Source organism: Monomorium pharaonis, chromosome 4 (assembly GCF_013373865.1).
Source record: "Monomorium pharaonis isolate MP-MQ-018 chromosome 4, ASM1337386v2, whole genome shotgun sequence".
Classification (NCBI taxonomy): Eukaryota; Metazoa; Arthropoda; class Insecta; order Hymenoptera; family Formicidae; genus Monomorium; species Monomorium pharaonis.
The window spans coordinates 12,356,729-12,379,332 of NC_050470.1; the positions used below are offsets into that span (position 1 = coordinate 12,356,729).

The following is a 22,604-nucleotide window of genomic DNA, read 5'->3' on the forward strand; positions in this document are numbered from 1 at the left end:
TAGGATAAATGCGAAATCGCCTGTGTGGGCCAAAACTGAATTGAATCAGTTATTCAACGATCGTTATATCTCTCCAACCCGACCAGATGTGCCTGAGATGAAAGCGGAATTAAAACTTAAATTGAACGATCCTAAACCGTTTTATTTTCTACCAAGACGAATATCTTATTTGGAGCGAGACCAGCTTATAGAGGCCTTTTAAGTGAACTTCTTAACCAAAACATTATTCGACCCAGCGAGTCGGAGTACGCATCTCCGAATGTACTAATAAAAAAGAAAAACGGTGAGTTGCGAATGTGCGTAGATTACCGCGTGTTAAATAAAATGTTGCGGGATAATCACCCATTACCTCTGATAGAAGACGAACTTATGATCCTGACTAATAAAACTTACTTTAGTAAATTGGATCTAAAAAATGGCTTTTTTCATATTTATATGGACAGTGACTCTATAAAATATACTGCATTCGTAACACCGTTAGAACACTTTGAATTTCTCAAGATGCCGTTTGGTTTAAAGGTTGGTCCATCTCGTTTCCAACGCTTCATTTGCGACATTTTCAACGAATTAATAGAAACCGGAGACGTAACTGTGTATCTGGATGATCTTTTAGTTGTCTTGGAAACTTTGAAGCATCATTTAGAAATACTTAAACGTGTTTTCCAATTATTAGTAAAAAAACAAGCTTGAGTTGCGTTTAGATAAATGTGAATTTTTAGCAACTGAAATTGAATATCTTGGATACTCAGTGACACATAACGGTATTAGCCTAATGTTAGTGGTATAACAGCCATTGAGAAATTTCCTATTCCTCGAAATATTAAAGAATTACAAAGTTTCATTGCATTAAAAGTTTTTATTTTCGTAAATTAGTGCAAAACTTTGCTCAGACATTGCCAAGCCACTGTACGATTTATTGAAATCTAAGGAAGATTTTCATTTCGGCGCTAAGGAATTAGAATCTTTTGAGACCGTCAAGTCTAAGTTAACGTCTTTCCCTCCCGGGAAAAAAAGTTCATGTCTAATTATGTATAATTATATCATATTATATATAATTACATATAATAAGATCAATTTATACATTAATTTATATATAATTATATCAAAATATTTATAACTTTATATCAAATTATGCAACATTATATTTTTGAGTGGATAATTATATATAATTGTATCAAAACATTTATAATTTTGCCCATATTGAATTATACAACATTTTATTAAAATTACTTTTCGAGTAAATAAATATATACAATTATATCAAGATATTTATAAACCCATATTGAATTATACAGCATTATATTAGAATTTTTATTTATTAAATAATTATATATAATTATATCAAAATATTTATAACTCCATATCATATTATTCAAAGTTATATTAGAATTTTTTCAATTTAAATTATATACAAATTTATATATATAATTGTATCAAATTAGATACAATTATATATATACTTTTATGTTTGATTAAAATATATATAATAATGTGTTTGCATTAAATTTGCATAAAAATACTATTTTTATATTATAGAATAAGTAATTTTATTTTCATATATGTATGCGCGCGTACACAGAGTTTATCGTTCACATAATTGGAGCACAAAGATAGCACAGAGATTCAAAAAGAACTCAATAATATGTCATCAATTATGAATTCTTTTTGAGATGCAAAAAGAATTATTTTTATAAAAAAGATCTCAAAAAGAATTCATAATTGGTGATACAATCGGTGACATACAATTGAATTCTTTTTGAACTCTGTGTGCTATCTGGGAAGATTAATTTCTATTGCATATTATAAATTTTATAATTTATAATATTTTATAATTTCAGACAAATCTAATTAAAAAATTTTTTTACTAATAATGTTGATTTATTTTATTGCAAAATTTGAGCAATATTTTTTTATATATGTATAAAATATTTTATATAAGAATGTTTATGTAAATGAATACAAGTATAAATAAATTCTATTCATAAAAATATATTTTACTTTACCATATTTACCACAAAAATGTGATCCATTAAGGGGGCCGTCTACATTAGGAGGTCAAAATTAAGCACTTATTTATGATTTTTTTCTAATGAAACTAAGCAATGGATCTTTTTGCGATTTTTTTCACTTATTGTGCATGTCTTTAGGTACTCAAAACAATTTTTATTATAAAATTTTATTTATTTAATTATAAGTTGTAAGCAAAAATGCACAACTGCCTTAAAAAATTCCTTCCACACTGCGTACACGATAACATCCAATAGAATCGACTGAAAGGAAAAAACCAAAGTTTTTTGTAAAGTTTATGAGTATAGCTTCTAAGTGAACCTAAGAAAGCCATACATTTATTACAAAAAATTTATAAAATGGGATTTTGAAAAAAAAATTTGATTTTTTGTGAAAAATTTTTGACTTTTTTTTTAAATAACTTTTTTTACATGACTTTTAATTTATATTTTAGGTTCACACAGAAGATAATTTAATAACCTTTAATTACAAAAAAATAGAAGTGGATCCATCGATTAGTTTTTTTTAAATCGTGTACGCAGTTTCGAAAAGTGGTTTCGAAAAAAACGCGTTTAAAGTTTCCAATCAAAAAAAAAGGTTGATAAAAGCTTGCTAATGATTGTTCATCTGTACTTTTCGATTAATATACTATCTCTGCTCCATATAAATGTCCTCAGTGTCCTCATACAATTCATTCTTCTCCAACAGCCATTGTTTGTACGTGTTTCCTGCGCAACAGATCTATTACGACGATTTTGGCTAATCGTGCGATTTTCGTTTATTCTATCCGCAACATCTCTGCATACTGGTCCAATAATTATTTCCATGCATGACATGATTCTTAGAACCGACAAATAGCCTTCATTGAAAATTCCGGCAGCTATGTAGGCAGCAATTTCAATGATTTTGCGGCCGCAATGGAAGTGTTTTGGGACCAGTTGCTAAATCGTCGCATTAAAACTTTCATTGGCATTTTGTGTATACCCACTTAAACACCTCTCAAGTAATTCTTTCCGAGCAGGCAATGTACCTTTTCAAAGACCGTTAGGGATTTTTACCTGTCGTCCTGTTCGTGCGCACTGTACGTGCTCATTGCGGCCTAATACAATTTGAATCTATACTTGGGATTTCAGGAGCATGTTCTACAAATGAAATACTATCGATTTAAGCAAGAAAAAAAAATCGATTTTTTTACCCTCTAATGTAGACGGTCCCCTTAAATGGGGTCCCATTAAAAATTTGATCTAATTGTATTTAAAAACATATAATTATATCTAATTATATGTGCATATACACTGAGAGAAAAGTGTCTAGTATTTGCAATTATAATTGCATAGTAAAATAATTATAGTTGCAAATATCATTTTTATAGTTATTATTGCTATAATGTTAGTGTAAATAACCATATATGTATAGTTGTGCCAAACAGGATAAAAATTTTACTATAAATTATAATAATTTAAAATAATAATATACTAGAATATCAAATAGAAATAGTCAATCGAATTTACCATTATATAATATTTATATAATAAATGCAATCACAATTATGGTAAATGTAATTAAATTCCTAACATTCTATATTATATAAATTTAAAATGTATGTAGTTCGCGGATTGCCACTAGGCGAAGCACGCGGCACCTTTCTCCTAATGCAATTTACACTCTAAAGGCTACATAAGCAGACCACTCACGGTGACAGAAACTGGATCAACCTATGCTATCGTAGTGAGCTTTCGGGACATATGTATTTTTCATTACATCTTAAAGACACATCTTAGTTGTCATGGCTAAATTTTAGCTTCGGTAACGAATCCTTTTTAAGAAAATTTATTAAATCCGAAAAAACTTTTCTCTCTGCCCGGGAAAAAATGTATATATTTAATTATATATAATTTTGTATAACTTTGTAGATCTAATTAGATCTAATTAGATCTAATTAGATCAGGTCAAAATCCATACATAATTAGATATACAAAGTTATACAAAATTATATACAATTAGACATATACATTTTTTCCCGGGCTGTATTATCCATTTATAGTCCGCGAGATGTTATTGAATTACATTCTGATACCAACTCTTTAGGATATGATGCTATCCTAATGCAGAAAAAAACCGATTTGAAATTTCATCCCATTTTCTACTTTTTGAAGAGAACAACACCTCTCGAGAGTAAATACCATTTGTTCGAATTAGAAACATTGGCAATTATCTACGCTCTACGTTCTTTAGAATATATTTGTATGGAATTAAATTTACAATTATTACCGATTGTAACTCCCTTACCCAGGGAGAAACGCGAGATCGGATAGACATTGAGTAGACGTCTATCAGACGCATCTAAGCTAGATCGATAGACGCATCTAGATAGACGTCGAAGTGACCTTTTTCAGACGCGTGTAATAGACGTCTAATAGACATTCTGTGTAACCTTATTATAAACTTTTAATAGGCGTTCTGCGTAACAGTATTATAGACGTATAATAGATTTACCTCTACACGGAGAAAATTTTTTCTTAGAATTTACCTTCAAAATCAGTGGTAGTCGTGGGATAACACGGACTTCGAAAAGTTTTACTATACTTTTAGTAAAATTTGATAAAATTTAACCAAAACATTTTACATTATAGAATAGTTTAGTTAAATTTTACTAAAATTTTACTAAATTTCACTAAAAATATAGTAAAATTCTTCAAAGTCCGTGTTCCACGACTACCATAATTTTGAAGGTAAATTCTAAGAAAAAATTTTCTCCGTGTATAGTAAAAAACCAATTTATATATTCATTAATAAATAATACTAATTTATAATACACTTTTTTTATTCCTTTTGTCGCTGAGGACGGTGTAGAGCGTGAAGGGAAAAACAGAATACTACTCGAATGCGTTCGTTTGTCGCGGCTACGAAGAACGGGGCACCGGGCGCACGGCACGAACTTACAAAGGTAGGTAAAACGGTGGACGCGAGAACCAAGAGAAGGGGGGGGGTCCTACAGAGACACCAAAGATGTCGCGGGGAATCCGCGTCCGCGAGCGCCGCCACGAGTCGACAAGATCGCCACCGCGCAAGTCCCGGAACACCCGCGGTTTCAACACTTCCCCTCGAATCGTGTCGGGGGTCCTTTTTCGAAGTGGACGGGAAGCATCCCGGCCTTATTGAGACAGCTGACATGTTTCCTCCTCGTTAGTCCTTTGGTTAATATATCAGCTATCATATCCGTAGTTGGGACATGACTGACTTTCAAGTTTCCGGTGCGGAGAGCATCTCGAACGTAGTGGTATCTGATGTTGATGTGTTTACGTTGATGGAAAACGGAGTTTTCCGCAAGCCTGATTGCACCGAGGTTGTCTCCATAAATGGTAACATTACTTAGGCTTTCGAATCCGAGTTCCTGTAGGAAGCGCTGCAAGAACACAGCCTCCTTGGTGCACTCGGTCAGTGCCATATATTCGGCTTCGCAGGTTGACAGTGCCACGGTCTTCTGCTTCTTGGCTTCCCAAGCGATGGCACATCCACTCAGCTTGAATAGGAATCCGGAGTGTGAACGTCGGTCCACAAGACAATTTCCCCAATCCGAATCGATGTAACCGATCAATGGCTCTGAATCAGGTCGATTTATCAGGCCCCAGTTTATGGTCCCTTTTAAGTACCTGAGTACACTCTTTGCAGCCTTCCAATGCAAATCGTCGAAGCAGTTGTTAAACTGTCCGAGATAGCTTACAGAGAAAGCTATATCCGGTCTGGTGCAGGATGCGAGATATTTGAGGCAGCCTATTAATTCCCGGTATGCGAAGTTGTCGCCTGAAGATTCATTGGTTCCTTTTTCCAATTTCTGGCCTTGACCGAAAGGGGTGCTAACTGTGTTGCAGTCACTCATTCCGAGGCGCTTGAGTATTTCCCGGAAGTAGCCTCCCTGGCTCATGGAGATGGAACTTTCCTTGCAGTTGAATTCAATCCCAAGGCATTGTTGAACTCTTCCAAGCCTTCTTATAGAGAATTGTCGCGAAAGAAATTCAGTGACGCGGTCAATGTCCCTTTCGTCTCGCGATGAGTATGTCATCGACGTATACGGCTATCAGGGTGATGTTTGGTCCCTTCCCAATGCGATACAGGCAGGCGTCGGCGTTCGTGGCTATGGCACCGTGTTTCTTTAATGCCTTGTCTATCTTGAGGTACCAACTTCGCCCGGCCTGCCTTAATCCATACAGTGCCTTTGTTCCCAGTAGACTGCCGAAGCATCTCCTTTGCTCTACTTCGAATGACATCATCTTTTTCTGAATCCGCCAGGATTCTCAGTAATACGGTCAACTCTCTTGGCGGTTCCATTAGGACCTCTTCTTCCAAATGGCCATTGAGGTATGCAGCAGTAACGTCCAATTGATAGATTTGCATGTTGTAGCGAGCGCCCAAGCTCACCATCAGTCGGATTAAACTCATGCGTGTCACAGGAGCAAACGTTTCATTAAAAAGTATGCCAGGCTTCTGGATAAATCTCTGGGCAACGAGTCTTGCCTTTCGTCGCTGAATCGATCTATCAGAGTTGATCTTATTTCTGAGTACCATCCGACTCCCGATGGTCGTTTTGTCGTCAGCTTGATCGACCAATTCTCACGTTCCGTTTCTAATGATCGACCTTATCTCTTCGAGCATTGCTGCCCGCCACTCGTGAGCCTCTGGGCTAGACATAGCCTTTTTCATTGGAATCTTCGACAGGTGAGCTATCTCTTCTTCCAACTGTGTGGCTTGTTCATCGTAATAATGGAATTCCTTTTGGAGTCTCCCTCTTTCTTCTGTCTTCACGATCCTCGGTCTTCCCGGTGCTCTTCGACGTTCCTCCGCATGTGGCTGCTGTACCGAAGGTAGGTCATCTTCGTCTTTGTGGTCCTCTAAAGATTCCTCTTCAGTATTATCATCGACGGGTTCGACGTGCCTCACCGGTGCTTCGTGTTCGAGTGGCACCCGTTTGGCCACGTCAATATTGGCCACGGTCCCGATTGGCCATGTCAATATTGGCCACGTCAATATTGACCACGTCATTATTGACCACGATCCCGATTGATCACGTAATGGATTGGCCACGTCATTATTGGCCACGTCATTATTGACCACGTCAATATTGGCCACGCGTCATTATTGGCCACGTCATTATTGGCCACGCGTGATATTGTCCACGTCAATATTGGCCACACGTCATTATTGCCCACGTAACTATTGCCCACGCGTCACTATTGCCCACGTTATTACTGTATATGGATTTGCGACTTAGACGGGGTGGGTGCGGGAGGGGGGGCCGAAGGCCCCCCTTGAACCCCCCGTGTGTGTGTGCAAAGCATTTCTCTGCACCACATGGGTTTGCAACTTTCCACGCTAAGCAAAAAAATTGATTAATATTGACGTGGGCAATAATGACGCGTGGTCAATAGTGACGTGGGCAATAATGACGCGTGGGCAATATTGACATAGCCAATCGGGACCGTGGCCAATATTGACGTGGGCAAATGGAACGCTCCCTCGGGTTCTAGAATTATTTCGTCCGGACGATCTGTAGCGGACTCCAGTTCCATGTTGACTTGATCGTGGCCAAAATTTTGACATTCAGTGTTGAGGTCGTTTCTCTCTGGTGGGTCCGGGCAGAAGTCCTCGTATGTCTCTTTCGTCAACGGTACGCTAGGGAGAAACTTCACATTCCATGATATGACAATTTTAGCTTCTTCCGGGATCCATACTCTGTAGCCCTTTGAGATATCCGAATGCCCAACGAAGATTCCGGCGACTCCACGTGAATTGAACTTTCCACTGCCAGGTCCGTTATTGAGAACGAACGCACGCTGCCCAAATTCTCTGAAATGGCTTACATCGGGAACCTTTCCCGAGAACACTTCAAAAGGAGTCTTTTCATTTAATGACCTTGACGGACATCGGTTGCGAATATGATTCGCTGCGTTTACGGCTTCCGCCCAGAAGCGCGGAAGGAGGTTGGCTTGCAGTAGGAGGCATCTGGCCATCTCCACCAAGGTGCGGTTTCTTCTTTCCGCGATGCCGTTTTGTTGCAGGCAGTACGGGACGGTTAATCTCCTGAGGATCCCGCGTTTCCTGAGGAAATCGTCAATGGCGGCATTTACGAACTCCTTTCCGTTATCAGATTGGATGACCTTGATCCTTCTGCCCGTCTGATTTTCCGCCATTGTAACAAAATCCTGGAGCGCCTGAAAAACGCCGGATTTATGTTTTAGGAAGTAGACCTGTCTCCACCTAGAGCTATCATCAATAAGTTGTAAAAGATACTTAGCTCCGCCTATGGACGCCTCCTTCATCGGACCACACAAGTCCGTGTGAACCAGATCAAGTATATCTGTCGACCTGTCAGACTTTACCGGGAACGAGTTTCTCGTCATCTTTCCTTCGAGGCAGATGCTGCAGTTGTCGCTCGTAGGGCTTCCTGGTGCCGCTCCCTTCACTCGTCCCTGGCGTACGGCTTTTCGAAAATCTTTGGCGTTTAAGTGGCCGAACCTTCGATGCCAATCCGGTGTCGAATCCGCCGTGCTGCTAGCGCGCTCTCCCTCGGCAACTTCAGCTTCGTTGATCGACTCCTCGACGACGTACAGATGGTTATATTTGTTCGCAACTAACCTCACATTACCGTTTGGGTCAAATACAAGCCCTCTGTCCTTGCTAAATATAACCTTATAACCGTGGTCGCTAATCTTAGAGACGGAGAGAAGGTTCATGCGGAGATCAGGAACCAGTCGTGTATCTTCGAGACGGATGGCTTTGGTCTCCCTGTGGACACTTATGTTGAGTCTGGCTGTACCTCTTCCCTTGATTTGAATTGAATCCTGGCTGGCGAGGTTCAATCTGTCGTTTTTAATGCTTATATTTGCGTCGAAATTATGTTCTTCAAGGCAGAAATGCGAGGTGGCCCCACTGTCTAAGCACCACTTACCGGCCGTGTCCGTTCCGGCTAGGTATGCTTCCGACGTAAGCATTGTTGCGTCAGCCTTGCTTCCGGTCGATTCCGAGCTTTCCTTTTCGGGCTGCAAATTCTTTTCTCGCTTCTTGCAGTCGACGGCCTTGTGTCCGACCGTGCGGCACTTGTGGCACTTATATCGAAACGTGCCGGCGTTAGGATCTGCGGGCGCGTCCTTCGGCTTCTTTTTCGGCTTCTGGAAATTTCTTCTCGCAAACATGGCGTTCGATGTATCGCTACCAGCGATACCTTCCTCGCGTCCGCCTCTTCCGTAATCTTTACACGAAGTACATCCAAGGGGGGTAACGAGTCACGTGCTTTAATCGCACAACGGAAGTTCTCGAATTCGCTCGGCAGGCTAATCAATAGTAATGTCGCAAGTAGATCGCTGTCGATCTCGACCTCTATTTCGTTAATTTTGTCCACGACGTCGAAGAACCGATTTAGATGCACACGGGCGTCATTGTTACCTTGCATCTTTAATGTGGTTAACTGCCTAAGAAGAACTGCTTTCCGCGCCGGCCCCCTAGACTGATATGTATCCTTAAGCCTCAGCTATACTTCGCGGGATGTGACGCATCCCTTGATCTGCTTTAATTCGGTCGAACTGATCGACAAGATAATGTCTGAACGTGCCTTGGCGTCGTTCTGTTCCCACTTTCCCGCCACTTCTGCCAACGCCGCGTCGCCGGCCACTACCTCGGGCTTCACACACGTACCGTTCACATACTGCCACATGTCGTTTTTCACCAGTAGGGCTTCCATGAACATCTTTCACGTGTCGTAGTTCTCCTTGTTCAAGGACTCGAATCTTATCGCCTGAGACGAACCCATGCTTTCGACGAACGTTCCTTCAGGTTCGTAATGGCGTCCCACACACGTGCACGAAAAAGGCGCGAAGGCGAGAGTAAGAGACGAGAGAGGCGGGAGATACGTGCTATTCCGCGACCGCGTATTCTGGGCCCATAACCTGTCGCTGAGAACGGTGTAGAGCGCGAAGGGAAAAACAGAATACTACTCGAATGCGTTCGTTCGTCGCGACTACAGAGAACGGGGCACCGGGCGCACGGCATGAACTTACGAAGGTAGAACGGTGGACCCGAGAACCAAGAGAAGGGGGAGGTCCTACAGAGACCTCAAAGATGTCGCGGGGAATCCGCGTCCGCGAGCGCCGCCACGAGTCGACAAGATCGCCACCGCGCAAGTCCCGGAACACCCGCGGTTTCAACACCTTTAAATACAAATACTATTTTTTCTTTAATTTTTTTTCTATTTTTTCTTTTATAATATTTATGATAAATCTTTACAATCTGTCAAATCTAAGACCACAAAAATATTTATAAAATATTTATAAAATAATATTCAAATAAATATTTTGTAAATATTTTATAAATGTAGTGTGCTGTCTGGCAATAAACAAAATCGCATTAATTATTTAAAAAGTAATGCGACGTCTCTTTAAAATTATTATCATTCACTTAGACGTCTATTAGATGTTTATTAGACGTCGAGAAATGACTTGCAGCTTAAAATAATTTTTTATTAATAATTTATTGTTATTGTATAAAGACTGTTATTGTAAGGTTTTAAACGAACACAATAACACCAAATTACATCTAAATTAGATATTTCTAAACGTTATTTTAGATGTAGATGGCTCCGACGTCTAATAGACATTTATCCGATCTTTCATTTTTCTTTGAATAGGTTTACTCTGAATAAAAAAGATATCAATCCTAGAATTGCAATTTGGGCTCTAGAGCTCCAAAATTTTGATTACGAAGTAGTGCATAGAAGTGGTAGTCAAATGCAACATGTGGACGCACTGAATAGAGCCACTAATATTATGATCATCAAAGATAATTCTATAGAATTTAAGCTATCCGTGTGTCAAAATGAAGATCCTGTAATTAAAGCACTGAAAGATCATCTAGATAAGTCTGAAGATAAGTTTTATGAAATGCGCAACGGTCTGGTGTATAGAAAAAAAATAAAGATAGTTTGCTATTTTACGTTCCCAGTGCTATGAAAAATGCTATTGTCCATAAATACCACGACGAAATGGGCCATTTGATCGTCGAAAAAACGGTTTCGGCTGTTATGCATAATTATTGGTTTCCGCACATAAGACAAAGGTTGAGAAGTACATTCAAAATTGTCGCAAATGTCTCTCCTATTCTCCTACTACAGGTAAACGTTATTTTAGGTGAAGGCTATTTAAACAGTATAGATAAATTAAGTAAAACAATGAATTAAATTTTAACAATAAGGCTCTTCTTTAAAATTAAATCAATTGATAGTAAAAAATGGCTATAGAGCCTGCCGCAGATGTCAACGCGTAACAAAAAATCAACAGATAAACTTAGATGGTCATATCCTTTATTAGAATCAGACGTTTCGATCGCTTCCTTCGATCATTCTCGATGATATATCAATAGTCATTTTATAATAATGTACAGGTTGTTAAAATTAAGCAATGGCAATTAATGATGCTGCAATTAAAATCAAATAAAATAATGCTAACTAGTTACACCCTCGAGCTGTCGAATAAGTATTATTACATAAATTAGCTAAAATATAAATATATACATACTGCTTGAACGTGGTACAGATAAAGGTTGCCTGGCTTTCGATATCATTCATAGCGACCATTTTGGGCCGGTTGATAAGAGACATAAGATCAAGCAATATATACTCACAGTTATTGACGGTTTTCCTAAATATGTCAAACTTTATGCGACAAAAACTGTATCCAGCTCCATCAAATGTTTAATCGATTATTTTAGGAATTATAGTCGACCGCGAATGATAGTATCAGATAGAGGTACTGCGTTCATAGCCTAAGAGTTTAAACAATTCTTAATGAACCAAAATGTTCAATATGCTTTAATTGCGACCGGATCAAACAAACGGTCAGGTAGAGCGCGTTCATAGAACAATAGCACCCATGTTGTCAAAGCTTACGGACAAAAATAACGGAAAAATATAGATGGACTAATGGACTATCTGCACGACCTGAAAAACGTTACCGACAGAAATTTAGATTATATTAGAGCCAATGCATCAGTCAACATTGAGAAAGCCCAGCAACAAAGCGAGTCGCGTGTGAATAGGATAAGAAAAAAGGCACGCACATATAATACCGGCGATTTAGTTTCAATACGAAATTTTGATAGCATCCCCGGCGTATCAAAAAAATAATTCCCCAGTTCAAAGGACCACAAAATTTCTAAATGTATGCGAAACAATCGATATATTATTGTCGATGTAGAAGAATTCCAAAATACTTGCAAGCCATACATCGGAGTTTTGTAAGTCCATAACATGCGCTCCTGGATTCATACTCAGGAATAAGACTTATTTAATTTAGCATTTATGTTTAAATTTCTCTTTCCGTTAGGCTTAAGTTAGCTATTAGCATTTAGTAGTTTAAAAAAAAAGAGAGGCTCATTTACGACTTTAAGTTTTAAGAGGTGCTATTTAGTTTTAAGAGACACCAAAGATGTTATAATTCCGCATAATACTTATTTAGTTTGTGTACGTATGTTCGAATTTCTATTTCTGTTTAAATTTAGGTTAACTGTTAGCATTTCACGCGAGCCTCGGTAGAAGGATCGTCGCGAGCGTTGTCGTACTCGGGCGCCAAATTAAAAAAAACTTACAATTTTCGGCCAATTCTGACCATAGTCCATCCTCGGACTTAATTAATAGTAATATGCGTAAGTATAACATCTTCGGTGTAACGCAAATGAGTCTTTCTTAAACTAAAGGGAATGAACGGTGTGCAATTGAACGATGTGCAATTGAACGGTGCGCAATCGAACGGTGCGCAATCGAACGGTGCGCAATCGAACGGTGCGCAATCGAACGGTGCGCAATAGAACGGTGCGCAATCGAACGGTGTCCAATCGAACTGTGTCTAATCGAACTGTGTCCAAACGAACTGTGCGTAATTGAATGGTGCGCAATTGAACGGTGTGCAGTTTAACGGGGCGCAATCGAACGGTGCGCAATTGAACTGTGTGTAATCGAACGGTGTCCAATCGAATGGTGTCCAATCGAACTGTGTCCAATCGAACTGTGTCCAAACGAACTATGCGCAATTGAACGGTGCGCAATTAAACGGTGTGCAATGTTTCGTGTCTAATCGCACGGTGGGCAATTGCAACGTGTGCAATTGTATTGTGCGCAAATAAAGGTCTCTTGTTAAAAACCTGTTACGTGCCCTTAAAGAAATTTACGTATACGCATTGTTCCATACCTCATTTTTTATAATACAAGTTGCTATATCATCGTTCGACTGGTGTATCCTTCTGTTCCGCGATTCTTCAACTGTCTTCCTATTAACTATACCACAATATGTTCAAAAATAAATATTTGCAGAACGTAACATGTTAATATATACGATCACTGCAATCACAAAAGTAAGGTCTCCTATATTTTTAAATATACAAACAACCGTTTATTTTTTATAATATTATATCATTTTAAAGCTTGAAGAATGCTTTATTTTTCTACATAATTGCCATTTCCGTCGATGCATTTTTGTAGACGCTGTGGCAGTTTTACAATGCTCATGTCATACCAGCTCGCCGCCACGTCCTTCAGGAAGCGTTAAACCTTATCTTTCACCTCATCGTCGGAGCGGACGGAACCGCTGTCCAGACAAATGTTTTTTCAAGTTGGGGAACAGGTGATAGTCGCTAGGTGCCAAGTCCGACCACACGTCGCCCGTCAAACCATCGATCACTTGCAAAACTTTGGTTGGAACGTCATCACCCACCCACCATGCAGTTCGGACTTAACACCGAGCGATTACCATCTGTTCCCTAAGTTGAAGGAACATTTGTCTGGACGGCGGTTCCGTCCGCTCCGACGACGAAGTAAAAGATGAAGTTCAACGCTTCCTGAAGAACATGGCGGCGAGCTGGTATAACATGGGCACTGTAAAACTGCCACAGCGTCTACAAAAATGCATCAACCGGGCGTCTGTGTGTCCGTATTTTTTTAATTTTTGCGCACTCTATCGTCATTTGTGGCCCGATTCTAATGCAAAAGGTCTCATTTTATTCCAAATTTTACGAGGATTGCTACTATGGGTTTGGATTTTCAATATAAAGGGTCTTTCAAAAATTTTTTAAATAAAAATTGTAAGTTTGTTTGTTCGTATTTTGTGTATGTTTCTTTTGCAAAAGGTCTCATTTTATTCAAAATTTTACGAGGATTGTTCTTATGGGTTTGGATTTTCGATATACAGGGTTATTCAAAAAATTAAAAAAAAAACGGATGTCTGTTTGTCCGTATTTTTTAAATTTTTGCGCACTCTTTCGTCATTTGTGGCCCGATTCTAATGCAAAAGGTCTTATTTTATTTCAAATTTTACGAGGATTGCTACTATGGGTTACGTTTTACAAAATAAAGGGTTTTTCAAAAATTTATTTAAAAAAAATCATAAGTCTGATAGTATTTGGTGTAAAAGGTTTTATTTTATTCAAAATTTTATGAGGATTGCTGCTATGGGTATGGTTTTTCGATATAAAGATTTTTTCAAAAATTATTTATATTTGGTTCAGTAATTGAAAAGTGTTCGGAAAAGCGTTCGGAAAAGGAAAAGCGGGAAAGAGGAGAGAAAAGAAAAGAAGAAACCAAAAAGGAAGGAGAGAATTAAAAAAAAACTTTTCAAAAATTTATATATATAAGTTAAGTTGCCTGTATGTCTGTATGTCCGCGATAATTTTTGTCATTTGATGTCCGAACCACATGCAATTGGTCTTATTTTCTTTTAAATTTCTTCCGGATTAAAATTAGGGGTATGTTTTTTACATAAAAAGGGTTTTTCCAAAATTTTCTTTATATAGATAAGTAACAAATATGCGTTTATCTGTATGACCGTGAACTACACCGTCATTTGTGGCCCGAAACACTTGCAAATGGTCTTATTTTATTCCAAATTTTTTGAGGATGGCAGCCATGGATTTGGATTTTCCGTATATTGGTGTTTCATAAATGAATGGCGTAACTTTAAGAAATGTAGGTCCTAAAATGAAACAACCTGTATATTGATACATTCGAATTTTTAATATAGAGGAAGTTTTATAATATGAACTTAATTAGGAAAAGTTTTGTAAAAACATGTATTGGATAAGTTCACGCTTGAGATCGGCACCAGAAGGAAAAGGCAACACAAAAGACTGTGTATTATACGATATGCAAATAATCTCATTTTATTAAAAAATAATCGAGCATGGTTGCCGTGGGTTTGGATTTTCATATACAGACAGAGTGTTTCATAAATGATTGGCGTAAATTTAAGAAATGATCCTTAAATGAAATCCTTACATAACATGATCTTCAATATGAAAAGTATGGTAAAAACATGTATAGGACAGGATCACGCTTGAGTACGGCATGTACTGATATAAATGGCATCACTAACGATTTTGTATTATAAGATAAGTACGCATGTTTGGTAGTTTGTATTTCCGCGAACTACTCACACGGACGTGTATTTTGATCAAAAAATAAAATTTGAATATCAAAAGCAAATGGATGGACATAGAAATGATTAGGTTTACATTTCAGTGATACATATATAGATAAAAGATTTAAAAATAACTAATTATGCATACATACACAAGCACGACTTAATGGTGATTAAAGTTGAAAATTTAAATTCTCAGAGGAAGTCTATTCAATCGTATTCTGTGACAATTACTTGAAAAATGAACAGTTGTAAATACGTGAATAAATGAATAAATGAAATCAGTTTAAATATAAATTGATAGTATCATAAATTGCATGTTATTTCGAAATAGATTAAAAATAGCTTATTATAATAAATAAATTTAGGATTTAAAAAAATCACAGAATGGTAGAAAGTAATTAATATTTAAAAAAACAGAAAAACATTTCGACGATGTATAAAGCGGTATTGTGAAATACAGGTTGTTTCAAAGAAGAATTTTTTAACAAAGTTACTGCCATCATTTCAGAATCACCCTGTATTTATGTGCAAGTTTTTGGGTCAACGGACATACAGACGCAGTACATATATATGTGCGTGCGTGAAGTAAGAGATTTTGAGCCCGCGCGAAGCGCGGGCGAAAAAGCTAGTTTTACATATTATATATATATATTTATGCATGACAGCCAATTTTCAATGTTATAAACATACATATATTTTCCTTTTTTATTTTTAAAGATTATTATAATGTCTGTTATCGTCATGGAGATAATTAGTGCATTTTAAATATTTTCGTGCAATGCATGTTTTAGCAATAAAAGAATTATTTTCTTTAATTAGTAAAAAGAAACTAAAATACACTTGGCAACATATTTTTTAATACATATCACTTATACTACTTTATTACTTGCTTATATTACTTTATATTATAATTATATTATAATTATGTTATATATGTGTATATATACATATATTATATATGTAATATAATATTATAATATAAAGTAATGTAAATACTTTTTACTTTATTATTGACTTGCATATATTATCACATGTTCTTATACTGCTAATAAAAAAAAAGAGTTTGGTAATAATAATATAAAAAATATCTTTTTTTTAACAATAAAATAAAAATATTTTCTTCATTAAAAAAATATTTTCCTCTTCTAAATAATCACTTGCCGTATCACAGTAAGTTTAGAATTAAAAGCTACTTAAATCGTAATAAAGAAAAATAATTATGTTCCTTTGTAATTATAATCAGTCTTCTTATCATTCACCTAACCCTGTATTACTTCTTAAGTACTTTACTTAAAATGTCGAGCAATTTATCTTGTCGTGCCATCGCTTCTTCATGCATCTTTTTACGTACATTAGTATTTTCTTTAAACATTTTCTCCAATACAGTACGCCTTTTTCTTGTAATTAATGCAATATATATGTTGTAATAAACAGCCATATGATAAATGTGTAATAGTAGGTTTGTTTGATTTTTTAAAACTTCTAAACTTGTAGTGCAACAAACAAATTAAAATTAAAAAAAATATTTGTTTCATTCTAACATGTTGCTAGTGCAGAAGTCCTTAAAAAACGAACAAAACCCACAAAGCTGCATACTTTATTCTAGGGATGTTCCTGGGATGTCATTTTGGGATATCGCAATATCCTTTGGATACCCGTAGACTGTTTTAGATATCCAAGGGATATCCAAGGGGATGTACAAATGTCCATGGGTTTGACGTCCTATAGATATCTCAAATGATATCCTGTTCGCGACTCAGCGAAGAGTTTGTTAGTTAACCCCTAAGGATGTTAAGCAGGGTGAGAGGACATTCGTGGAACAGGTGTTAAATAAAGTGCACTGCGTGTCACGTGGACTCATCATGTTGTCCAAGTCGTACCGTATATTTATCACAGATCTTAATTGATACGCATTACACGCGTTTACTGTTTAATGAGCACAAGAATAAATGTCTGGATGAGAATAATGTCTTGATCACTTACACGGAGAGATTATATTAATCTGTTACCGGTCGTGATGATGATGCCCGTGAGCCGGTATCACGCGGCGCCGGCGTGCGCGTAGCGTGGTAAGCGTGAGTCTCACGATGGTGATGTATCTGAGCGATAATTATAAGTCTCTCGTTATCACTAAATGAGTTCTTCCGTTGAGCAGTCTCTGAGTAGGTATTTGAAGATCCCATGAATAGACTTGAGCACAAAACTACGTTGAAACAATCGCACAAAATGCAACGTGAACCGTTGCCATAGAGCACAAGTACCAAAGTGATTTTTGGCGCTACGCACGCGCTAGCGCGCATGCCGCGGCGTTCCGTGATCTATGCGGACGATGATCGATAGCTGCTGCTATCTGACGTGACGGCGCGAGCTGAGTACATAATCCCGAACATATCCAGAAGATGTCCAAAGAATTTCCTGAAATATCGTAATACATCTTGGTTAAACATTTGTCAGAATTTTTAGATTTTTTCAAAATTTCTGATAAATGTTCGATTTTTTATAAGAATTGGAACGTTTTTCAGAAAAATTTAAAAAATGAAAAATTCTCATTGATTTAGAAAATTTTTGAATATTTCTAACCCCGATAAAAAGAGATTTATAAAATTGTATGACAAAAGAATTGTAAAAGATTTATAATTCGTCATTATGAGGGCATAGTTCAGAAAATAGATGTAGAAACATTAACCTTTTATCAAACATTAATAAATGTTTGCGCAATTAAATTTTGAAATGATATGTTGGCATAACAATAGCGATATGGCGAATCATTTCAACAATACATTTGCAAAATTAAATTTAGAAATAAATTGTGCAATAATTGAGAAAAATATTTCAGTCATAACATGTTTAAAACATTTAGAAATATAATTGTGCACAAAAGACTCAAATTATTCTCCAATTATTCTTAAATTATGATACACAAATATTGAAACATATGGAATGTGTAATATTGTATGTTCAATATTTGTGCATTATAATGTAAGAATGATTTAAGAGGTTACATACACCTAGAAATTTTGAAAAAATGCATTTTTTGTTTTTTACATATTCGTAAAGTATAAGGCCTTGAAAATATTCCCTGCAAGTTTCAAAGTGATTTCTTGAAAATTGTTGGAGATATAGCAAGAAAGGTCCAAGCGCGTTTGACGACGCTGGGGCGCGATGGGCGCCTTCTAATCCTTCGCAGCAGGTAGTTTACGCAAGAATATTACGCCGGCAAGTTAAAATCGAAGCCTATGATGCCGCTACATCTGGGGAGGGTTCACTGTATGACCCTGGAGTGGATGACTCCATGTAAGTTTGAAAAAAAGTTATCTACGTTTTAACCGAATGTCAAACTTTAAACGCGTTTTTCTCGAAACCATGTTTTCAAAACACGTGCCAGAAATATCTCGGAAACGGCTGAACTGATTTACTTGAAATTTCAAGGGCTTCTACACAAAAAAAGCAGTCTTTATCGTAGCGGTTTTGTTTAGAGCCCTTACTTTTTTTTTAAGTTAAAAAAACGACCGATTTTTATCCTAAAAAATCGCTTTTTTTCTTTAAACGGCCGCCATTTTGCCAAAAATCGATATTTTAAAAATCGGCTACGAAGACTAGATAATATCATTCAGTTTAAGAAAATTCTAGGCTGGTCTGTTTCAGATAAGTCCTGTACGAGCTGCAATTGGCACCGCAAAGCACCTTTCTTCAACAAGGTCTAGCGACGAGGACAATATTTCCGCCATTTTTAAATATTTTCAGTTCAAATTTATTCTGAAACGTTCTAAGAATGTATTTTAAAGTAAAGAAAACTAGAATTAATTACATACACTACGTTTCGAAAAAAAAAAGTCGAGAAAAAGGCCTATTTTTTATATCTCTAGGTGTATGTAACCCCTTAAGAGTTTCTGACCGCTATTACTATCAATGAGATATTTAACTCTCCAACGGACGCAACTAATCTGTCAGACAAAATGTCTCTTTTTTAATCTTTATTAAATGTCTAGTGAATAAGCGATATTTGTTAAATTCATTGTAATACCTTTTGATATTAATTTTAAATTAAATATTAAAGATTAAATGCTGTAAATATTGCACATTATTATTGCTGCATTATTGCTGCATTATATTGTAAAAATATTGAAGATTATAATGTAATAATTTTAAATGCTGAAATAATCGCAAAATATTTGTTTCAATATTTGTCTAATCTTTAACAAATATTATTTAAGAATTATATTTTGACAAAACTGTTGCGTTATGGCGAATCATCTTAGCACAATCTTTAATGTTTAACAATCATTATTGTGCAATGTTTGCAAAATCTTCTTATCGGGATAAGTATTTTTAAGAGTTTCTGAGAATTAAAAAAAAAACTTGAACAAAAAAAAATCCTAATTATTTCTATGGTAAGAGAAATTTTGTAAGAAGAAGAAGACTATACATGTTTCAGCCAAGCCACAGTCCTACATATTAAAACATGTCTAATCTCTGTACCCGAGGAAACGGTCACCCATCAAAGTGTTAACCATCGCGACGTTGCTTGACTTCGAAGACTGTACGCATCCTAACGCTTCGTGATGGTCCATGAACACTTCTTGTTTATGCATACATATTTGTTATAGATCATTACAATAGAATAATTCTGTTATCAGAAAGATGAAACATATTAAATATATAGTTAACTTACATTTTTATAAATAAATATAAAGTTTTACAGCTTTTTTACTCTTTTTTACATATGCGCGCAAAATAGCATGTGGAATAACTGATCAAATAATCTGTTTTTGCTCTATTTGTATAAAATAAAAATATTTTTTAGTGTCATTTTTTATATTTTTTTAGTATTGTTAATATACCCTGCTTAATATGCAACATCGTTTCGATAAGTGTACTTTCTTTATGTTTTGATGTTTTAATCTACGCTTCTTAGAGATTTAATTTACGCTTTTGTCACTCTTTCATTCTGACAACATCTATTGTAATGATCTATAACAAATATGTATGCATAAACAAGAAGTGTTCATAAATCATCACGAAGCGTTAAAATGCGTACGGTCTTCGAAGTCAAGCAACGTCCCCACACAGCACATTTTATCCGGAGGATATCCCAAATTATCCCAGACAGACGAAGGCGATCCCACGGATATCCCAATGATTAGCACTCGGGATATCCTACAAGAAATCTTAGGATATTTTACAATAGATGTTGTCAGAAAGATGAAACATGTATAGTTAACTTATTTTTATAAATAAATATAAAGTTTTACATTTTTTTTATTCATTTTTATATATGCGCGCAAAATAGCATGTGGAATAATTTATTAAAAAGTCTATTTTTGCTCTGTTCGTATAAAATCCAAAAATTTTTTTAATGTCATTTTTTATAATTTTTTAGTATTATTAATATATGCCACATCGTTTCGATAAGTGTACTTTCTTTATGTTCTGTTTTAATCTACGTTTCTTAGAGATTTAATTTACGCTTTTGTCACTCTTTTATTACATTATAATTCACTTTCCTTTTACACTTAATTTACGCTCCATTAATTGTAGAGATAAAGGATATGATGGAATATTATTTGGATATAATAGGATATCGTAAGATATTAGAAAATCTTATGATATCTTATAATATTTTAAGACATTTTTGGGGGATATATATCGAAATATATTAATATTATATGTATATCTTAAGATATTTTATGATATTTTAAGATATTTTTGTAGGATATCCCTCTCATTGGGATATCCGTGGGATCGCCTTCGTCTGTCTGGGATAATTTGGGATATTCTCAGGATAAAGTGTGCTGTGTGGGAAGAGTTCACTTATCGAGCAAAAAGTCCATTCTTATAAGAATAAGAAATCATGCCATTTCGAATGGCCGTATTTTCACTATCGCGAAGACGACTAAGGGCTCCGGCAGACCAGTGCAATGCGCGATATCTAATGAAAGCTCTGCTTTTTCGAAAAAACAGCTCTCATTAAATATCGCGCGTCGTGCGTTGCAAAATCGCGCTAATCTGCCGGAGCTTTCAAAGATAACTAATGTCAGACGTTTTTTAGTCATCGGCACTTTTTGTGGGACATAAATCGTCTTTTAGTCATTTTTTCGTCGACTATAAGTTCTACCTAAAAGATGTCCATGACGAAAATTTGTTATCTTTTAGTCGTCTTTTAGACGTCTTTGTGCTCTTTGGGTGGAATTGCCTGAATCTAATGAAGAAATTGGAGTTACCCATGGTTCTTTATTCAATATTTCATCCATAACCTGTAATACAGTAGAAGCTCTGCATTGCCACTCTCCGATTTATTGCATTTCTCTTCAATGCCTTTTTCATTGTTTCACTGAAGGGGAAGTCTATTCCCCCACTATGCGTCCACGCATCAACGCCGCGCAGCTTGCTCACGTCGTGTACGCCACTCTCTCCCACTCTGTCGATAAAGTGGGGTTACTTCGCAGTGCCACAATTTCACTCAATGCCACGACGCAAACCCCCGAGACCGTGACTATGCGGAGCTTCTACTGTATTAAATGTGTTTAGATATAGGTAAGCACTCTTGCTTCAAATAAAGTTGTAAATGCACAAAATTTGAAAAAATATTTATCATTAAAAAAGTAACAATTATGTTAAGACATACTTTAATTATAGTTTACAAAATATATAAAATATAAATGTTTCGAAAAATACATTTTGTCTACTTACATTAAAATATTATCATGTCCGAGTGTTATTACCACTCTTTGCATTGTAATCCTTGACACTTTTGTATGTGTTTTTTAATCCAGCCATTTTACTTTTGCATTGTGTAATAGTAATCTGATAGCCTTTTTCAGTTAATAAATAAGAAACTATATTCCAAAATTTTTTTACTGATATTTTACCAGATGTTATTTTCGCTTCATGCTCTGTGTAAATCGTAAGAAGTAATAGAATTGGTTCATGAGGCCAACGAAAGCCATCTGCAAAATAATATACTTGTTTTTAGAATAATTCTTTCTACATTTTAATAAGTTTATTTCAATTAAAAATAGCAATGATTGCGTTCAACAGAAAAAGCAGCTCTGCAACTGTCATAAAATTTTTTTAGAGGATTAGTTTATACACTTGGGTCCAACAGGAACTAAAAATAAGAACCAATTGTGTTCAAGAATTTTA

General features: G+C 36.1%; 1 protein-coding gene across 2 annotated transcripts in view; it reads left to right on the forward strand.

The window, feature by feature from the left end:
- LOC105836910 (sodium- and chloride-dependent GABA transporter 1) overlaps positions 1-22,604 on the forward strand; it is a 365,264-nt gene that overhangs the window by 141,934 nt on the left and 200,726 nt on the right. The window contains exon 2 of one of the 2 annotated variants that reach the window (XM_036285959.1): positions 4-283. The exons of the other annotated variant lie outside the window; for it this stretch is intronic. The gene's annotated coding sequence lies outside the window, so the exon portion shown is untranslated. The remainder of the gene's footprint in view (positions 1-3; positions 284-22,604) is intronic. 2 annotated transcript variants of the gene reach the window in all.